The sequence below is a fragment of the Macrobrachium rosenbergii genome, chromosome 20 (genome assembly GCF_040412425.1).
Source record: "Macrobrachium rosenbergii isolate ZJJX-2024 chromosome 20, ASM4041242v1, whole genome shotgun sequence".
Classification (NCBI taxonomy): Eukaryota; Metazoa; Arthropoda; class Malacostraca; order Decapoda; family Palaemonidae; genus Macrobrachium; species Macrobrachium rosenbergii.
This window is the reverse complement of record NC_089760.1, coordinates 10,427,207-10,447,500: the sequence shown is the minus strand read 5'-3', so window position 1 is coordinate 10,447,500 and position 20,294 is coordinate 10,427,207. Positions and strand designations below refer to the sequence as shown.

Genomic DNA, 20,294 nt, shown 5'->3' with positions numbered 1-20,294 from the left:
AAACAATTCCAAGTTACTAACTGGAATTTCCACAATCACCCCCTATCAGGTACACTAACTTTAAGATGCTACTCATACAAATTCTTCCCAGTAAAAATTACCTGCAAACCATACAGATATAATTCGTGTGGAGTGGCATAGGCTAGCCGTTATATACAACACATATGCTGGTGGACAATTAAGATTCACATTTTTTGGACAAGAAAGGTTAATCTTAATTGTTCATCAGCATACGTGTTGTATATACAGTATATATAATTATATATGTATATATATATATATATATATATATATATATATATATATATATATATGTGTGTGTGTGTGTGTGTGTGTGTGTGTGTGTGTGTGTGCTTGTGTGTGTATATATATATCAGGCCATTTTCTATATACCAAGGGCTGCCACTGTAGTGGGAGGAAGCAGTTCAGGCAGGACATTGCAGCTCTAGGAAATGCCAGTAGTTCTAGCTATAGATAAAATGTACCTCAAGGAAACAATTAACTTAGTTATTAACTGCTGTAGAAAATGCTCATTCATACTAAACCAGACTCTCCACCAGAAAACAAATAGCCATTTGCTTTAATAAACAAGAGGATCTCAGAATAACAGATACTACTGGCGAATGTTTTTGAAATGAACAAGGTTTAAGCAGAAGGAAACAATGTAGAAGATTCGTCGAATGTGGATGACTGAGGAAAGACAAAGCTTAGTGACAAATTGGAAAGCGTTAGTGTCAGTTCGAAAATGTTTGGGAGTATATGCTGAGGATGTAAGGAGGGTAATTAAGGTAATTAATTATGGAAAGACATCAGGTGTTGATAAGACTATAAGGGGATGTTAGGGTAAAATGGTGACAGTATGAGACATTTATGAGAAGAGTATTAGAACAGAATTACTTAGTGTAACAGGGAATAGTCAAGAGATATTATTATTTGTAGGAAAGACACATCAGAATGTTGATAAGCACAAGAGATGGAAAAGAAGGAAAATGTTGAATTAAAATGGTAAGAAACAGCAAAATTCCACAAGCCCACAATATATATATATATATATATATATATATATATATATATATATATATATATGAGACATTTATGAAGCAGAGAAGAGTACGCATTTTTTTAATTAGACAACAACAGATTTTCTACAAAATAAAATATAATGTTAACATAAAATAGCTGATTATAAAACAGTAGTTGAAAAAGCTAAAACAATTTTAATGGTAAAATTACAACTCACAGACTTAAATTACATGAGATTAAAACTGAGAATATAGGTACAAAAAAAAAACAATTTATAGAACATTTTATGGCAAATTATATATAAATAAAAAGAACTAAGGGCATACAATAAAAAGCAAAAATTATACACTCATAAAACTAAGCTGAAGGGCATCAAAGATAAAAACACACTAAAAGTAAACATCCCATGAAGACAGAAAATTTACTAAAAACAACGGGACAGAATGGTTGTTTAAGAGATGGAAAGATATTTAACGTTTCCAAAAAAGTTCGTTGAGTTCCTTTGTTTGCCAATAATTAAAATTTGATGGTAATTTGATAATGTGGTTCCTTATATAAGAAGCAAAATACAACCAGTTCTATAACTAACGCCCCGATGAGAATCGGCCCTGACCCTGAGAAGACGCCGGGTAGATCAATATATATTACATCTAGGACAAGTGTATTCATAAAACGACGTCATATATATATATATATATATATATATATATATATAGCCTAAATTTTCTGTATATATATATATATATATATATATATATATATATATTTTATATATATATATATATATATACGTATATTTGCGTGCATTTTGTGTGTACACTGTTTTTTTCGCCTCCCATTAAGGAAAAACCCTAGTCTTGGTTTCCTTACACATATGCGTCTAGCCATACGTATAAAATGTATAAAAAAAAAGCTGATCTATATAACAATCTGTCCGTATATTTACTTCACACTTCATATACAATCCATGTAATTCGGCGAAGGAGAAAGAACGGGGGAAAAATGAATAATGGCCTTTCGTTTGAAAAGTTAAGAAACTGATTGACCGGAGTTGGGAGCACAGCTGTTATATATGGGCCGTGTGTGATGGAACTAGTAATTTTTTTTCCTTAAAGGGAAGGACAAGAGGGAAAATATGGAACAGGTTGAATTGGAATTCCGTTACGGATAACAAGTGAAACCTAATGATTTATGGGCGCTCAAAGAATATGGAGACTTTCATATACCCTTTGATTTACCATTTCCAATATCCTTTTCAATTTACCGTCAGGTCATCTCCAGTTGGTCTTGAAAGTGATTTTGCTCCATGTCAGTGTCTTGACATGCAGGTTCATAAACAATGTCAATGTTCTTCTCGAGGATCTTATCAGAGATGTAGCTGTTCTTGAAAGAATTGGTAAAAATAACTATATAACATAATATCTGTATTTTTATATACTTTCATTATCGTCACTGTCACCTTTTTTTTTCTTGTTATTTTAACCATTATCAAATAAACTTTATTTCCCAGAATTTATTGAGTGAAGGTGCATGGGAAAATGGGGCAGTATTTTTTTTTCTGAAATCTCTAATTCTCCAAAAAAAAAAATAAATAAATAAAATAAAGAGTTTAAAGTAGCAGGCTGTTACTGAAGACTATGAAAAAAAAAACATGTTTTAATTTTGTTGCTTAGCTTTTAAATTTCGAGAGTTATAAAATTTATATTTTTGGAGATATGCCTTACAATAAGGTGCTCTAAAAAAACAGTATTTACGGCGCAGGATTCGTACATTCAAGCAATACCAAAATTTACTTTCACTGTAGCTGCAGCACAGTTAGCTTATTTCATAGCTTGATTCACTAGGATTTTAAAGTAACTTACTTTGTCTTATAATGAAAAATTTGTTATTCTCTCTCTCTCTCTCTCTCTCTCTCTCTCTCTCTCTCTCTCTCTCTCTCTCTCTCTCTCTCTCTCTCTCTCTCTCTCTCAGTTTTCCTAGAAAACGCAAAAACTTCGTTTGTAAATAACGATATATATTACTTAATAATAATAATAATAATAATAATAATAATAATAATAATAAACAAAAAGAAAGCTTTTTTTTATTTGTTAGCGTTTCTTCAGACTGACCTGACCACCTGTTTTCTTCTATGTTATCTTTAAATAAAGATCATACAATTGACCACTCTCAAAGGGTCGGAAGAAATTGAGAGGAAGCAGTATAAAGAAAAGCGCTTGGTCTTGATAAGGAGAGGTGAAACTGAGAGACGAAATTTTTGCGATTGCCTGATTGAAAATGTTGCGCGTTTGGGGAAGCCGAATGATCGATTCGTTTCCGTGACTTGATTTAAAACTGGAAAAAAATCGCTCGCAAGAAAATGAAATAAGAGGGGAAGCAATAATTCTTGGGAGCGTGAAGTGTAGGGTATGAAAGTTGTCTTTATATAAATTTAATATAAAATGAAATTGCGTGGATTTTCACTTAAAGAATTGAGAGCGTAACAGTACTATTTCTTCATTTCTTCCAGGAACCTCAAGATGCAATCATAACTGGGAGTTAACAAGGTCGAGAAAAGGTAAGAGAGTAGTTCAGTTAAAATCCATTAAGAAATTTCAATATCTTGCAACGAAAACCTAACAGATCTCTCTTTACCAAACTCGTCTTGCACAATGAATCACTTTCTGTAGTAATTGCTAGGATTATAATCTTTTTTATTACAGTAGGTTCGTCAGTGGGCATCACGTGGTGCACTGTAGGCATTACTAAAGGGTGTTTGCTGCTCCCTTTGGTCTCTAGCTGCATCCACTTTTTAACCTTTTACTTTACCTCCTTTCCAACTTCCTTTCTTCAGTCTTGCTGTCTAACACCTCTTAACTGTTATTAAATTTTTGTTAGTGGACCTCTGAGGTTTTCTCCCAGTTCTACCTTGGACTTTATATCCTTTGTATCATTTATTTTGATGTTCAGCCACTCCAACTCCCACTTTTTACTGTCTTAATTTATACGTTGAACAGTCAAGTGCCTCAGTGCTTGACTTGAGAACCTTAATTTCATAAATCAATCAATCAATCTATTACTTTGAACAAAGTAAAATGCTTCATTCCATAATAACACTTTTCCATTCTACAATTCTTTGTATAATTGAATATTTGTCGTTATTTTCCCTCAATACTGTTACGTTTTCTTAACGCACACACTTTCATTCGCATTAATCGAGAGTAACTAATAATAATAATAATAATAATAATAATAATAATAATAATAATAACATATATCGCTAATGAAAATAAACTATTTTATTAGCTAGATTTTCTTCAGACAGACATGACCACCTGCTTTCCTCCAGGTCATCTTTAAATAAAGATCACACAATTACCCTCTCACTCTCTCTCTCTCTCTCTCTCTCTCTCTCTCTCTCTCTCTCTCTCTCTCTCTCTCAAGGTCGGAAGGAATTGAGAGGAAGCTGTATAAAGAAAAGCGCTTGGTCTTGATAAGGAGAGGTGAAACTGAGAGACGAAATTTTTGCGATTGCCTGATTGAAAATGTTGCGCGTTTGGGGAAGCCGAATGATCGATTCGTTTCCGTGACTTGATTTAAAACTGGAAAAAAATCTCTCGCAAGAAAATGAAACAAGAGGGGAAGCAATAATTCTTGGGAGTGTGAAGTGTAGGGTGTGAAAGTTGCCTTTATATAAATTTATAATAAAATGAAATTGCGTAGATTTTCACTTAAAGAATTGAGAGTGTAACGGTATTATTTTTTTTTTCTTCCAGGAACCTTAAGATACGACGATGAATGGGAGCTACCGAGGTAGTGAGAAATAGGTGAGTATATTACAGCACAATACAGTTCAATTAATATCCATCAGGAAATTTCGATACCATACAGCGAAAATCTAACATAGGTCTCTCATTAATAAAACATTTTTGCATTTGTATCAGGTTATGAAATAATTACTAGGCTTATTTTTCTCTATTATAGTAGTGTCATCGACACACCTCACGTGGTGTACTGTAGGCATTACTGAAAGGTGTTTGCAGCGACCCTGTGGCCACTAACTGTGTCCACTTTTTAGCCTTTTACTTTACTTCCATTCCCACTTCCTTTCTTCACTCTTGCTGTCCATCACCTCTAAACTTTATTTCTTAGAGCACCTCTGGAGTTTTCTCCCATTTCTAAATTTATATGCTTGTATTATATTTCCTTTATATTCTAGATATTTTTTATGTTGCTGTTCAACCACTCCAGCTTCAATTTTTCACTGAAGTAAGGGCAGAATGGCCAAGTGCCCCAATTCTTGCCTTGAGAGCCTAAATTACATAAATCAATTGATCTATTTAACTTTGAACATGAAGCAAAGGAACTGCAAAATTTAATAGCCAGAGGTCAACAAATGATAGATTATAGGAATTGTGCTTATGTCAAAGTAAGCATAACGGAATTTATAGGAATGTACCTAAAATTTTCCATCCCATTCAGACCCGGCAACTCACCTTGATGACATAAGCATCTTAACCATTGTACTGTACGTGACCTGCTTTATAATTACACACACACACACACACACACACACACACACACACACACATATATATATATATATATATATATATATATATATATATATATATATATATATATATATATATATATATTAATAACCACAATGCCCGCTTAACTTCTTGAAGTTCTTCACCCTTTTTGGATACGCCCTGACAACGAGGTAACATTGCCGACGTGACCCGGTCGGCAGCGTGACCTTGTTGTGATTATGGGATGCGGGTTCGGTTCCGCTACCGGACATTATAATTGCTTCAAATTTCTTACACTTGGATTTAAGGCTTTCTAGTGATAATCGTATCCAAAAGTGTAAAAAATTCGAGAAGTTAAGAGGGCATTATGGCCATTACAATTATATATATATCTATATATATATATATATATATATATATATATATATATATATATATATATATATATATATATATATATATATATATATATATATATATATATATATATATTATATATATATATATATTATATATATATATATATATATATATATATATATATAGTATAAATATATATATATATATATATATATATATATATATATATATATATATATATATATATATATATATATTAAGTTTGTTCTCTCGTGCAACTGTGATTTATTTTTCTAATCACAGTATAATACCTTATTTCCTGTACCTTGGGAATAACTTACACCCAAATATAATTATAAATGATAAGGGCTTCTGCCAAGGCCAGGACTCGAGCTTGGACCTTTGCTTTGAAAAACAATAATAAACAATCGACATGGGCTAATTGGCCATTAAAAGAGATATAAGTTGGTTCTTACTCTGCTGTGCTTATTCCTCTCGACTTCAGGTTTTGCAACCAACATTAGGATAGGTGAAGCATGAGGTAATGCTGGGAAATGCCTGCGGGACTGTTGATATCATTTCAGCGTTATATTAAATATTCGTTTAAGAAAATGAAAAATGGTGTTCAACATTAATTCTTAACAAAATGTCAGTACAATAAAGAAAGACACTTTCATGCTTTTTCTACATTATCAGTTCAGTTGCCTTTCAGTATGAGTGCCCTCACTTAAACAGTACATTATAACATGTAAATACATAATTTTTTTTACCCTGTTTCCTTTTTATCACATATTGACCTAAAATATTCCAGATATCAGTATGCAAGTACCACATCTGGCAGCCTGGTAGCCTACTTTACTGAACCATCATCTATAACATTTAAAACAACTCTTATCACAAAGGCCATTCTTTAATGTCAAATCTATAAATAACGCGAGAAAGATAAGGAACAAATTCCTTCCCGAAAAACCAAAGTTCATCTCGGTCAAAAATAAACATTAGGATTATGCAATTAACCTTATCATTAAACTGAATGAAATAAACGGGCGCACCAGTTACAAACTCTAATGAAGCCAGTCATCCAAATAATTATGGTAATTAATCTGAATTGCCTTATATATAAACTAGCTATTTCACAATTTGATTGCTCTTGATTATTACGGAAGTAGAACATCATTTGAACCTTGAAATGAATAAATGAAATAACGATTTAGTTGATCCACTGGGTTCCCAGTGATTTTATTCATGAAAGGTATTAACGATGGAATTACCTTCTTTTGGGTTTTAAAATATATAATTCACATTAGCGAAATTTTTAGATAAAAAAATTTTTGGATTAAATGCGAGCGATAGGAGTTAGATAATTGTAACAGTTAGAAAAGTGTTTAAACTGGTAATTCAAATATTCAGCAGCGCAGTAAAACAGATGAATCCTTATCAGGATGAGAATCGAAAATTCAGGGCAGGGTTATTAATAGATAATAATAAAATAATAATAATAATAATAATAATAATAATAATAATAATAATAATAATAATGAAAGAGTAAAAGTGTTTCTACTGTAAGTTTAAAACATTTTCCTTCGTTGAAAATTGGCCCATCACATTGTTGTTTTCATTTAGTCACATGACACTGCCACACCTTTTACTTTGCCTAGCCCGGAATATTCCCTAGAGGTCTTCCTCTTTCCAGTTGCCCCTGACAAAGTTGAATCTATCAAAACAATTTTATTTTCTCGTAGTTTTATTTTGTAGATTAATTTTATTAAAATGCTCAACTTTCAACTTTTAGAATCAATAACAGTATTTTGTTTATTACTTTTCATTGAATACTGTCCTCCCTCATAGAGTATTGGGTGTCATTATTTATGCTTCTTTATGTGAAAATCTCACAATTTATGAAAAGAAAAATCTTAACCACAAACATCTACAGCCTCCTCATCTCACAGGTCAGTTATCTTGATGGATATTTTTGTGTTTCCATTTCAAAAGTTCGTGTCTGCCTGTATATTATGACTGATATAATTTCTCACTAAATGTTATGTAAATTAGATGAAAATATCTATAAACTTAGACCTTTACCCTCATTCTCTGCTTCTGCTGATTTCACCCAAATTACTCTGATTTTTACGTTACTAAGGAACTCAGTTTCATTGCTAATCTTACTCCCTTTTCAGAATCTATGTAATGCTGAATCAATGTACATAAGAGTGAGTTAGTTAATTATGCGTAAGATGATATGGTAGTAATGGGTTCATAGAAATTTCGGTTGTCAGAAAAATGCAGTATCCTGAGGAACATATACCCCATTGACTTAGTAGCACTGACCATATATAATCTTTTTATTTCCTGTAAAGATATTGATTCAACTTTCATGACACTGGGTAGCTGCAATCCATTTTTTTTATGCTGCTACTCATACTTCCTTGAAATCTATTAGGAATAGCAGTAAATTCTCAGCTCTAATTGATAAAGTCTTCATCAATTAGAGAATTCACTGATATTCCTAACATATTTCAAGGAAGCGTGAGTAGCAGCATAAAAAATGGAATTGCAGTTACCCATTATCATGAAACAGGTTGAAAGCTGATATTTGCGTCTCGACTGGAATTTTTTTTTTTTCCAAGATTCTTGACTACTTTACCGACCATATTTTTTTCTAATTTTTCATTAAGAGGTTCTGTAGCGTGCTTTTTTTTTTTTAGGAGAATCCCACAATCATGTATTTATTTTCATAATATCTTTTTCCCAGTATTAGATCCAAATTAATTTATTTTTCTAAATTTCATCTTATTGTATACTGTTTGTTTCAAAGGAAAATATTTTATTTTTTAATGCGAAAACGGTGTTCGAAACCGATATCTTCTTCGTACAACTGCCCAGTCTTTTTGGAAAGACTGACAACTGGGCTGTGATATATTTTTCAATTTCTTAGTTTTCTGTAAAATAAAAATGTTGTGCCGGCTTTGTCTGTCCGCCCGCACTTTTTCGTTCAGCCCCCAGACCTTAAAAACTACTGACACTAGAGGGCTGCAAATTGGTATGTTGATCATCCACCATTCAATCATCAAACATGCCAAATTGCAGCCCTCTAGCCTTTATTTAAGGTTAAAGCTACCCATAATCGTGCTTCTGGCAACGACATGGGATATCCCACCACCGGGTCGTGGTTAAAGTTTCACGGGCCGCTGCTCATACAGCATTACACCGAGACCACCGAAAGATAGATCTATTTTCGGTGGCCTTGATTATACACTGTAATGGCGGTACAGAAAACTCGATTGCGCCGAAGAAACTTCAGGGCATTCTTTACTTGGGTGCGATGACAATGGGATTGCCGGAGTTAAAGGGTTACGTCTCACATATTTTAACACTATTTTTTCCAGGGATTAAACTAAACCTAATATAGATATGATTATCTAAGTGCATACTCAGCTTTTATCTAAAAATAAGACTAAATGGATCATAGCACTTATATGACAGAAATATCACAATGTTTGTTTACCCTTTTGTTAGAGACAACAAACATTCATTTTGGCAGTGTAAATCCCTCTGCACCCTATGGTTCTCTCACTTAGAACTCACTTTCGTTAATATTTCACTCCTTTTATAACCTCACTTCCTAATATTATTGTACCGGCCTCGTGTATGGCCTGCCAGCAGACCAACAACCAGGATGAACTTTCTCTTCCGTGAGTCACCTGGCGAGAAGAACATGTGGTCGAGGAAACACAACTTCTCCCATACGACTTTTATTCATATTTCTCTATAACCATTATTGTCACATTTCATTTATGATCACCTCTGTATGCATTACTATGCAAGCTCTCCGATCGTGTACTTGTAATGGTTAACTGAATCTTCTGTATCAAATAGTATGTATGGTGATGTCTGTGAACAAACACAGACGCCTAAACTTAATCCCTACTTTGCGGTTCGCACCAGCCAACAACCTCTCAGTATATTCTGTACATAAATTTACGGGCTGTTCTATGAGTAAGAGCCCGTGCTGGCATAAGGCCAGCTCAATCAGTAACAACATGTACATAAACTAGACAACAACCAGTCGACATGTCAGTCAGTGCCTTCCTTACACTATAATCATGTGATGAAAAATAGGTGAAATTTTCTGCCATAGCACAACCAACCTTCATCTTCTCTGTGGGAGATTCATACACTTTTCTTCTCTGTTTCTCTCAGCTATTATATAAGTAACTTTTACCTCTTCATCACGTACAGCTAAGTCACCTTTTGATGCCATAATGATAGGGCATTAGTGTCAAAATATTGCTTTTTTTTTGTTTATTCAATATAAAAAGGGTCACACAACCTGCTAAGACGTGTTCCTTTCTCTGTAAGGTTTACCAAACAGGTAACGTTTGCCCCTCTATTCCCTTTTTCCCTTTTTTTTAATTCCAGAAACTAAAGTGATTCCTTCAGGAATATATCGATAATTTATTGGTTCTATATTGGGAAAGGTGGGAACGGAACATCGACAACACATAAACAGCGCGCGATTTCAAAATAATGTTTTAGTAGTCTGGAAATGCTTTGTAACAACAAAAGTTTATACATATGTACTATATATATATATATATATATATATAATATATATATATATATATATATATATATATACATATATATATATATATATATATATATATATATATATATATATATATATATATATATATATATATATATATATATAATGCAAACATAATTGTACGGATATTCACATTCTAACCTTCTATATTAGCTACTCAGTTACCCTCAGATTCTAACTGTGATATGGCTACAAAGGAAAGTTAATGAATTCAGCTCGTTGTCTCCTCTCTAAGAGACACTCGATTTATGAGCAGAGGCTCCGTTTGGATAGAGCAGAATAACTTTGTCTGCAATTAAAAGCGATAGTTTGGAAAGGGTTTTCTCATCTACTGAGCTGTGAGTAAAGAGAGAGACGCTTTAATTTCATTCGAAACAAAGGATATTGCTTTCACGCCAAATCTATTATCTATCGGTGCTGTACCGCAGTTATGCGTACGGAAATTCCAACAGCGGCGTTGATGGAGATATAAATACCCTTTGTCGTAACAAATTTTCAGTGGAATATAAATGACCATATTCGATATTGATTTTTTTCCTTTCACTTCAAAGCTATCAATTAAGAAACAAATTGGATATAACAGAAGCGAGCAAGTATCAATGATATGTCATCGTAAGAATTTCAACATGTTACGAAAACAACCTCAATGAAGCATTTGTTTGAAAGAAAAACAAATCAAGAAGGAAAGTAAACGAGAGTTAAGGTCGGCTTTAAAAATATGAGAAACAGAATTTCAGTATCATGAATAGTTGTAAAAGATGATGAAAAGTTAAATACTGGGAAAATTTAGAACTTGTCACTGATAGGATGGAAACCACAACGTAAAAATTTTTGACTGACGTTTGTTGCTACCCTGGAGAACATCCGGCACAGTTGTGGAATGTGGTCACCAGGTTGGTAAATACAATGAACAGTATTGTAATAGAGGCTACGAATGACTCAGGAGTCTTCTACCTCCAAAAGTGGTTCGAGGCCATTAGAGGTACGCCAGTGATTCGTAGGTAGGACAGTTTTCGCAGAGGATGACGACATACAGCTTAAATTACAAACTATAATCTTTGTGGTAATACTATTGGAAAAATCAGTAAAACACACTCACACACACACATATATATATATATATATATATATATATATATATATATATATATATATATATATATATATATATATATATATATTATATATATATATATATATATATATATATACTGCTATATATATATATACACACACACACACAAACACACACACACACACACACACACACACACACACACACATATATATATATATATATATATATATATATATATATATATATATATATATATACTGTATATGCGTGTGTGTGTGGGTGCGTATACGCGAGTGTGTGTGTAAAGCTAATTCCAGAGTCAGAATTCCGCATATCAAAGATAAATATTCAAAGGTCGTTAACCTTACTGTCAGTTGCCATAAAATAAATCAACCTATCAATTGCCGACTCTTATTAAACCATTCACCCTAATGATTATGGTAATTAAGTTAAATAACTTCATATATAATCTCGCAATTCCACAATTTGATTAGGCATGATTATTATGAAAATAAAGCGTCAAATCATCCTGGAAATTGATAGGCAGAAACGTTTTATGATATTCAGTGGATTTAGTCACGGTTTTACGGATGTGTTAACACTCAAATCGCCGCTGTCATCCTCTCTGATTAAATACCATATTTATACACTCGCGTATAAATAAATAAATAAATGAATAAATACAAATGTGATGCTAAATGTTTGTGTCAGTATTAAAATAGTTCTTATTAAAATTAGTTGCATTTATATATATAATATAATATATATGTGATTATATATATATATATTTATATATATATATATACACACATAGATATATATTTATATACTTATACATATATATATATATATATATATATATATATATATATATGTATAAAACAATACCATTCTCATGCACAGGTTCTTCCCTAAAGATTAGCTTCTAACCCTGTCATCTTGTGAAGCCTAGATTCTTAAGAATCTTCTCCGTGAGATTTGGCCACAAGGGGTAAAATCTCACAACTCTACCTCTGACTATCAGTGTGGAATCAGAAAAACCATAGCAACTGGTAATCCACAATATTACCACATTCTTTTTAGTTATGCCTCTTTGTTGGACTCCTCGAAATCCTTTGCTTCTCCTACTAGTGGTTCTGTTTTACCAAGGATCTTCTTTTTTTTTTTAACGTGCTTTTTTCCCATTTTTGTTTTGGGGTAAGCACGATGCCTTCTTTGAAGGACTTTGATTTGGCTTTGGGGTAGGCCGTAGTCTCGATCGGCTGCCCTGCCTGACATTTGCCAAGGACAAGCAAACATATCTTAGTCAAACTCCCCTTCTGTGGTTTCTACTCTTATTTACGATCCAGTAAAGTGGAGTAAATAACCATGTACGAACTCATCACATACAGTTCCCCCTTTACCCAGGAAGGAGGTAGTTAGAGAGAACCTTTATCTGCTCGTAACACATAAAGGGAAGACTAACTAGGAGATAATCTTCCATGCCGAAAACAGAGGTGCTAGCATACGGCAGTCTTTATACTGGACCTCCACATCCCTCAAGTTAGTTGGAAGCGAATACAGAGTCTGTGAATCTTTAGCAACCCAGGTCAATGCTTTATTAAATTTTTCATAAATCTGATCATATTTTGTAACCAGACACTCCCAGATTACATAACGCACCACAAGGTAATATATATACGCAGTTAACTTTAACATTTTTGTTTTTAATGGAGTGACCAATTAAATGAATAATCTTCCCAGTCGTACTGTTAGCATGTAGAAACTTCTAAAGTTAAAACTGAGTGCCTTTTTTTTTTTGTCTTGCTGATACAAGTCTCATTTCATACTTTTTTCTTTTTTATATAATTTTGTCTTTATTGTTGCTTTCAATGGTTTAGTCTTTATATCTGTATTCCTGAAGCACAGTAGATTACTCTTCATATCGAGTTCCCAAAGCTTGCAGCTAATAATAATAATAATAATAATAATAATAATAATAATAATAATAATAATAATAATAATAAATTGTTTTCCGCTACTGGCATAGACAGAGCATGCGAGTGTTGTGGTTATCAAATGTCTGTTTTCTAAGTATTACTTGCTTAAATTTAACGATGAGAAAGGTGTTTATTTTATAATAATAATAATAATATATACATAATAATAATAATAATAATATATTGTTTTTATATATATATATATATAAACACAGCATATATATAGTATATGTCGTTATCAAATGTCTATTTTAAGCAATAGAGTATATATATATATATATATATATATATATATATACATATATATATATACAAGAATATAAATATATTTATATATATATATATATATATATATATATATATATATATATATATATATATATATATATATATATTGTGTGTGTGTGCGTACACTAAACTCAGCTTCTTGTTTTTCAATGGTTTATAACTAGGCAATATCCAAACCAAAAAGTGCATGCTAAATCCGATTCACCCCGAATATTATGTAAAATGAAATTCTCGCTGAATTACTGAAAAATCTATTATACATATTTTGCACCTAATACCCATGTAAAGAAAGTTCAAAATTCAGACGATTTGGTATGAAAGTTTCTTGAATTCCTGGAACCGTCGTCCCTTGTTACTGCGATCTGGGTCCGTTATCTCTTTAGCTGACTTCCGTCAGAGGCATTTCAAAGAGCACCAGAAGGGGTGGGGGGATTATTTTTCATTATTCTTTTACTTACCCTACCTGGTCCAGTTCTCATTATGGTATTTCTTTTGAAGTTGATATACAACGTAAAAAGAACAGTAAGGTAATACCCTTGTGGTAAGTTCAAAAATGTATAAGACCTTGAAAACACTATCCCAGTGAAAATGAACCATTGTTTTATCTATATCTTCAATATAGACATTATACATCTAGTAGATGAACTCAGACTGACAACTTGCTTCGCTCTCATGAACGCTGCTATTTCACCCTAAATCGAGAAGCATAATAAAAGCTCAACAACTAAGAATTGCCAACCGAATCACCTCTGTAATTACATCTAATACTTTTCTGAATAGATCTAAACGATACTCGTTTATCTTGAGAATATTGCTTCAGTTTTCCTCTAATAGTTCGAAGACTTTTTATTATATTAATTCAAATAGTTATTATTATATGAAAGACAACGAAGCAATATAAATAACAGTGACACACGAAGGGAGAAAGTTCGCCTCTAGATATATATGCATTACATTTATGTAATGCATATATATCTAGAAATAGGAAGAGAAATGCATTGAAATAAATTCATAAATTGATTGACTTCCCAGACCCACTTTAAACCGGACGTACATTTATCCGATTGACAAATGGCCTAACGGGCGAGAAACAGACAGTAGGTTTGTATTTGTTCAGATGAAATATACGGAATTGATTTTGTTAAAAAAAATATGACGTAAATATATCTTGCGGTATCGCATATTTTCCAGTTGTGTTGTACAAGCCAGCAATCACTCAAAACTGTATTCCTCTTAAAACTGTCAACAATTTGATAACTTTCTGAAAATGGTACTCCTTTCTCCGAATTATATTTTAGATGGAGATCTATGTTTGATCATGAAATCACTTGATACTTCAGGTTTAAATGGAAAGATTAATGTATTGATAAAATAATCCCTTTCTTGCATTTAAAGTATTGCATTATTATTAATGTACGGCTTGTTAAGGAGGTAGATAGGGCAACAAACTTGCAAACCAATCTTCGGGTATATACTTAATAAAACACAAACAAACCGAAAAGACGAATGAAAAAGTAGAGGACTAACAAATGATAAATTAATGTAACAAATAAGAACAGCTGAAAACGGATAATTAGATTCAGTTAGAGAAAGTTTTTTAACACATCATGACAATAGGCATGGCCCAAGGAAGAATATTCCACACGTTTGAAGTTTTATGTTATTTGGGCATCCGATACCCAATCAGAATTTAAAGGTTGCAACTCCTTAACTCGATTTAGGTACAAAAACCCATACGAATAAAGATTATTGAAGGACTTGACACCAAATCTACTAATGGTCGAGTTTCCTATTTACCATTCTTCAAAAAAAAAATAAAAATGAATAAATAAAATAGAATAAAATAAAAAAAATTGTATATTAATTTTTCTAGAATAAATGACATTGCCAAGCTCTTCGATAGACACCTATTACAAACAGCAAAGACACTCTGAAACCTTAAATGAGATATTTTGAAGATTTTGAATTTCCGGGCCCCAGATCTAATAATATGCATGTGTACTTTAATAACAAATAAAAATGCTGTTTACAAAAGCGACAAAGGAAAAATCAGCTTTTTTTTCCATATAAATAAAGATCCATCAACTGAATAAAGATGTCATTGAAAGCATAGTAATATGGCTCATCTTAGACATCCGTTGCATTAATATCAAGGATATTCTAGTTAATTATTGACAGCGGACTAAAATAACATCACAATTGTTAGCAATTTTTTTAAAGAATCAAGATGGTTGATAACCTTTTACGACTTCAGGCTTTTTTCTGTCATGGAATCAAAACTTGGTTGATTTTGTGTTTCAACAATATGCTTCAATGTTAACACAATGTAAACTGGGAAGTAACTGAAGGTAGTTGTATCACTGTTAGAGTGTCTTGAATTAATAAAAAGCCTCTTTTTTTTCCAGGAGCTCGGGGCAGGAACAGTCAGAAATGTCACCTCCTACGATCCTAAGGACCTATGTAGTACATAGACAAGATCAGACGAAATACAAGAATTCATGGAGTTTGGCATAACATGATATGCAAACCAAATCAAAGACAAGGTAACAAGTCCTGTTACATTTGTTTGAATCAAATGGCATTTTCATATCGGCTTAATTAATTTGGAAGTCAGTCTCAATAATTTTTCATGTAAGCTAAAATCTGTCATCTCTAGATACATTATATCAAATATCCGTTTCTAATTAGAGTATATCGCAAATTTCTTCATTAGCACTGTCTGCAAAGTTGATGTAGTTTACAGGACTTTTCAGCCAATGGTGTCTTTGGATGACAATCCCCTCCTGATATGTTTCATCCTAATTTATATTTAGCCATACATGTTTTTTTGTCGCTCAGTTTTCTTTTCCCATAAATTTTTCTTCACGTAATCATGATACCAGAAGAAATAATATACTGACAGGTAAATTTCCCTCCTTCCGTGGACTGTAAAGTTACAAAAATTTTATCGGAAGTCCTTATTGAAGAACATTACATATAAACTGTTACTGCCCTTTTGCACCTCATACTGAAAACTAATAGTTGTCTTAAACAGTTTATAAACAGGTACTACTGCAGAAAGTTGGTTACAAAGTTGAAAGCTTTAACCTTCATCTATCACGTCACATCTTTTCAGCTTGTGGTAAGTACATAACTGGAATTCCATTTTTGCTCATGACGGTGCTACGTCTCTATTTTTCTGTCTCTGAAGACACTAGTCTAAATGTATTTTCACCCTTTCACCTTTAAGCGTTATTTTGGAGATCTAGGTTATGCAAATGAGGTATGCATTATTTCATTGATTTTATGATATCTTTACCACTCATCGCTGAGTAGTGCTCCTTTAAACTCTTACATAATAAATGAGCTTTAGATACTGGGTTGCCCTGATCCTCTGCATTTATTGCTTTAGAACTAAAAGTATTTATATTTGATGAACTTCTCACTGGCGCACATGGCTATATCCCTAAGATTATCATGTGCCTTTTGGGTGTTACATGTATTTTTCCTCTCTGAGCAGTTGGTCCATATCTGTCTTTTCTTATAAATATTTTGTTCTCAAGCGTAAACGCACCAAATAAGTGGATCAATAAAAACGAATGTTACCTGGAGAATATGATACTATTACATCAAAGACTTCTCTCAGTTGACCCTGTTTTACTTGTAATGTTGTCGACGGCTTTACCATATTCTTCAGATATTTGCTTTGGACACTACTCTTAAGAGTTGAATGTTTTACTGAGCACATACTGGGTAAACTTCTTACACGAGGGTCGGTCGATTTATTCATTCCTGAGGATCGTAATAGGTGAAACTTCTGCTTCAGGTCATAATTCCCATGAGTTCAATTCATTTATGGTAAAGCCTTTTCCTCCTTCCGTTCCACAGTATGCATTTCAGCAGATTGCCAAAGGGAACGATTCTGTCCACAAACAAACAAGCAATACATTTCAAACCATTTTCCGTTAACGAAATGCTCATTTGGCCTAAACCTTTTTGGTCATTTGTCAACGTTAGGTTGTTTTATGGAACTAGTGTGAATCTGTGTACAAGTGACCTTGTTCTTTTTTTTTTTTTGTACACCAAGTAGAGTGATTGTAAGGACATTCCGGGAAATCTATTCTGCTCTTGATAGTGCTACGTCTATTTTGCTATCTCTGAAGGTGTCCATTTTTTACGTATTTTTATTTTTTTACCTTTGGTTGGAATTTTACAGATCTATGGAAATGAAATATGTATCATTTAATTGATTCTGGGCTGTCTTTACCGCTCGTCTCTGTCTAGTGCTCCTTGAAGCTCTCACGTAATATATGAGCTTTGGATACCGAATAGCCCTGATCTTCTTCCGGTTTTATTGCTTTAGAACTAAAGTACTTGTCTCTGAGGAACTTCTCATTGGGGCAGATAGCTATTTTCCTAAGATGATCATGTCGTTTTTGGAAGTTGCACGTATTTTTGCTCTGAGCAGTTCGTCCATATCCATCCTTTCTTTTTACACGTTTGCTCTCATGCGTAACGCACCAAATAAGTGCATCAATATAAACAGGATCTTACCTGGTGAACATATTAATACAATTGTATCAAAGACTTCTCCCAGTTAACCCTGATTTATCTTTAAGATGGGTCCTATCATGTACGTTGCCGACGCCCTTTCCATATTCTTCAGATGTTTACTTTGGACGGTGCTTTCAAGAGTTGCATGTTTAACCAGGCACATACTAAGTGTAAATTTCATACACGAAAGTCAGCTGATTTATTCATTCCTGGAGATCGTGAAGAGTGAAAGTTTTGTATCAGTCTGCAATTCCAAAGAGTCCAAGAGATTATTTTTAAATGTACGTCTATTTATTGCTGGTATATTGTTTTATTCCTTGTGTTTCACAGCATGCATTTCAACAGATTCCCGTAAGGAACGATTCTGTCTATAAACAAAGCAAGCAACAAATTCCAAACCATTTTCCGTTAACGAAACGCTCATTTGGCCTGACCCTTTTGGTCATTTGTCAGCTGAATGGCCGTTTCATCATAAGCCATTCGACCGTGTGTCCAACGATGAAACTTCTGTCGACAAAACGTCAAGTTGTCATGCCGAACTCTGTGCGTGTGTGTGTTTGTGTATGTGTGCAAGTACACGTGTTCTCTTACTTTGTACACCAGGTACAATGACACACACACACACACACACACACACATTCAAAGCCCAAACGAGAGTGCAATGCAATACTTAAATGAAAACATGAAAATCATACGATCATGCCAGTTAAAAGTTTGATAGTATCAGGCGTTCCATATGTAAAGTAAAACTAAATATATTTTTCCAGAGAAATATCATAGTACGGATGCTTTACTTAATATCACAATTTAATTTATCAGAGAAATTAATCTCTAAAATTTAAAGAACGTAAAAATTTGCATTCTGTTGAAAAAATCGATACTGGATAGATGTTGATTTCCGCCACATTACAGGAAAGAAAATCATGATCAAAATACAATTTTTACTAATATGCGAGTACATGGTTACAATGTCTGCTTTTATAATGAATTATTGTTGTATGTGAAAGTGACGTTTCAGCAACATTCATCGCTCGATAACAAACATATTTGCAATAGTAAAAGTAAGATAACAATTCATGGTCTACTTTCATCTTTTCGTATATTGTATTCCCCCAAAAAATCGAGAAATGTCCTCAGCACAAAGTACAAAAAATGTCACACTTTCGGAAATTAAGTATATATTGTTTTTCAACGCTGTTGTAAAGACAGAATGCACGAGGTAAAGAAGGGGAGAAATACAGCGGATATCTCCAAGGAAAGACTCTCTCCTTTCCAGATAAACACAAAGAAGCCAAGAATAGACTGCAGCCGTTGAAGTAACGCCTCTTATCTAATCGAGCAAAAAGCTCTGGCGATAGTTAGAGCTCGTCTTGGTACAATGTAGTCCACACATCTAAGGAAGTCGGAATGTAAATGATGGCTCTAAGGGACTCTGTTCCCCTTGGCATCCTTAAATGCTATTGACTGCAGCTGCTAATGACTTAGACTCGACTTGATCGCCTGCTGCGTCTCCTTCTCTTGACAATGAAACCGGGGAGGACGTGGTCATAATTAGTCTGGAATGAAGGTACACACAGACAGACACACATATGCATACGCACGCACACACACACACACACACACACACATATATATATATATATATATATATATATATATATATACTCGTATATATATATATATATATATATATATATATATATATATATATATATATATATATATGCATATCTATTTACTTATTCATGACATCATATACCACCGTAATATCATTCTTCATAGTTAATAAGAACACCCACTTGTGGTATCATTTAATTAACAATATGTATTCAAGCATCCGATCATTCCATTATCTATTTTGATGATATTATGCACGGTGATTGCAGAGGTATCGGTAATGACCTTTAACC

At 33.0% G+C, this 20,294-nt stretch overlaps 1 protein-coding gene across 2 annotated transcripts in view; it reads left to right on the top strand.

Annotated features, from left to right (window-relative positions):
• LOC136849042 (innexin inx2-like) overlaps nt 1–20,294 on the top strand; it is a 98,146-nt gene that overhangs the window by 42,601 nt on the left and 35,251 nt on the right. For both annotated transcript variants that reach the window (XR_010856214.1, XR_010856215.1), the window contains 4 exons: nt 3,533–3,580; nt 4,779–4,829; nt 16,257–16,394; nt 16,886–16,972. The gene's annotated coding sequence lies outside the window, so the exon portion shown is untranslated. The remainder of the gene's footprint in view (nt 1–3,532; nt 3,581–4,778; nt 4,830–16,256; nt 16,395–16,885; nt 16,973–20,294) is intronic.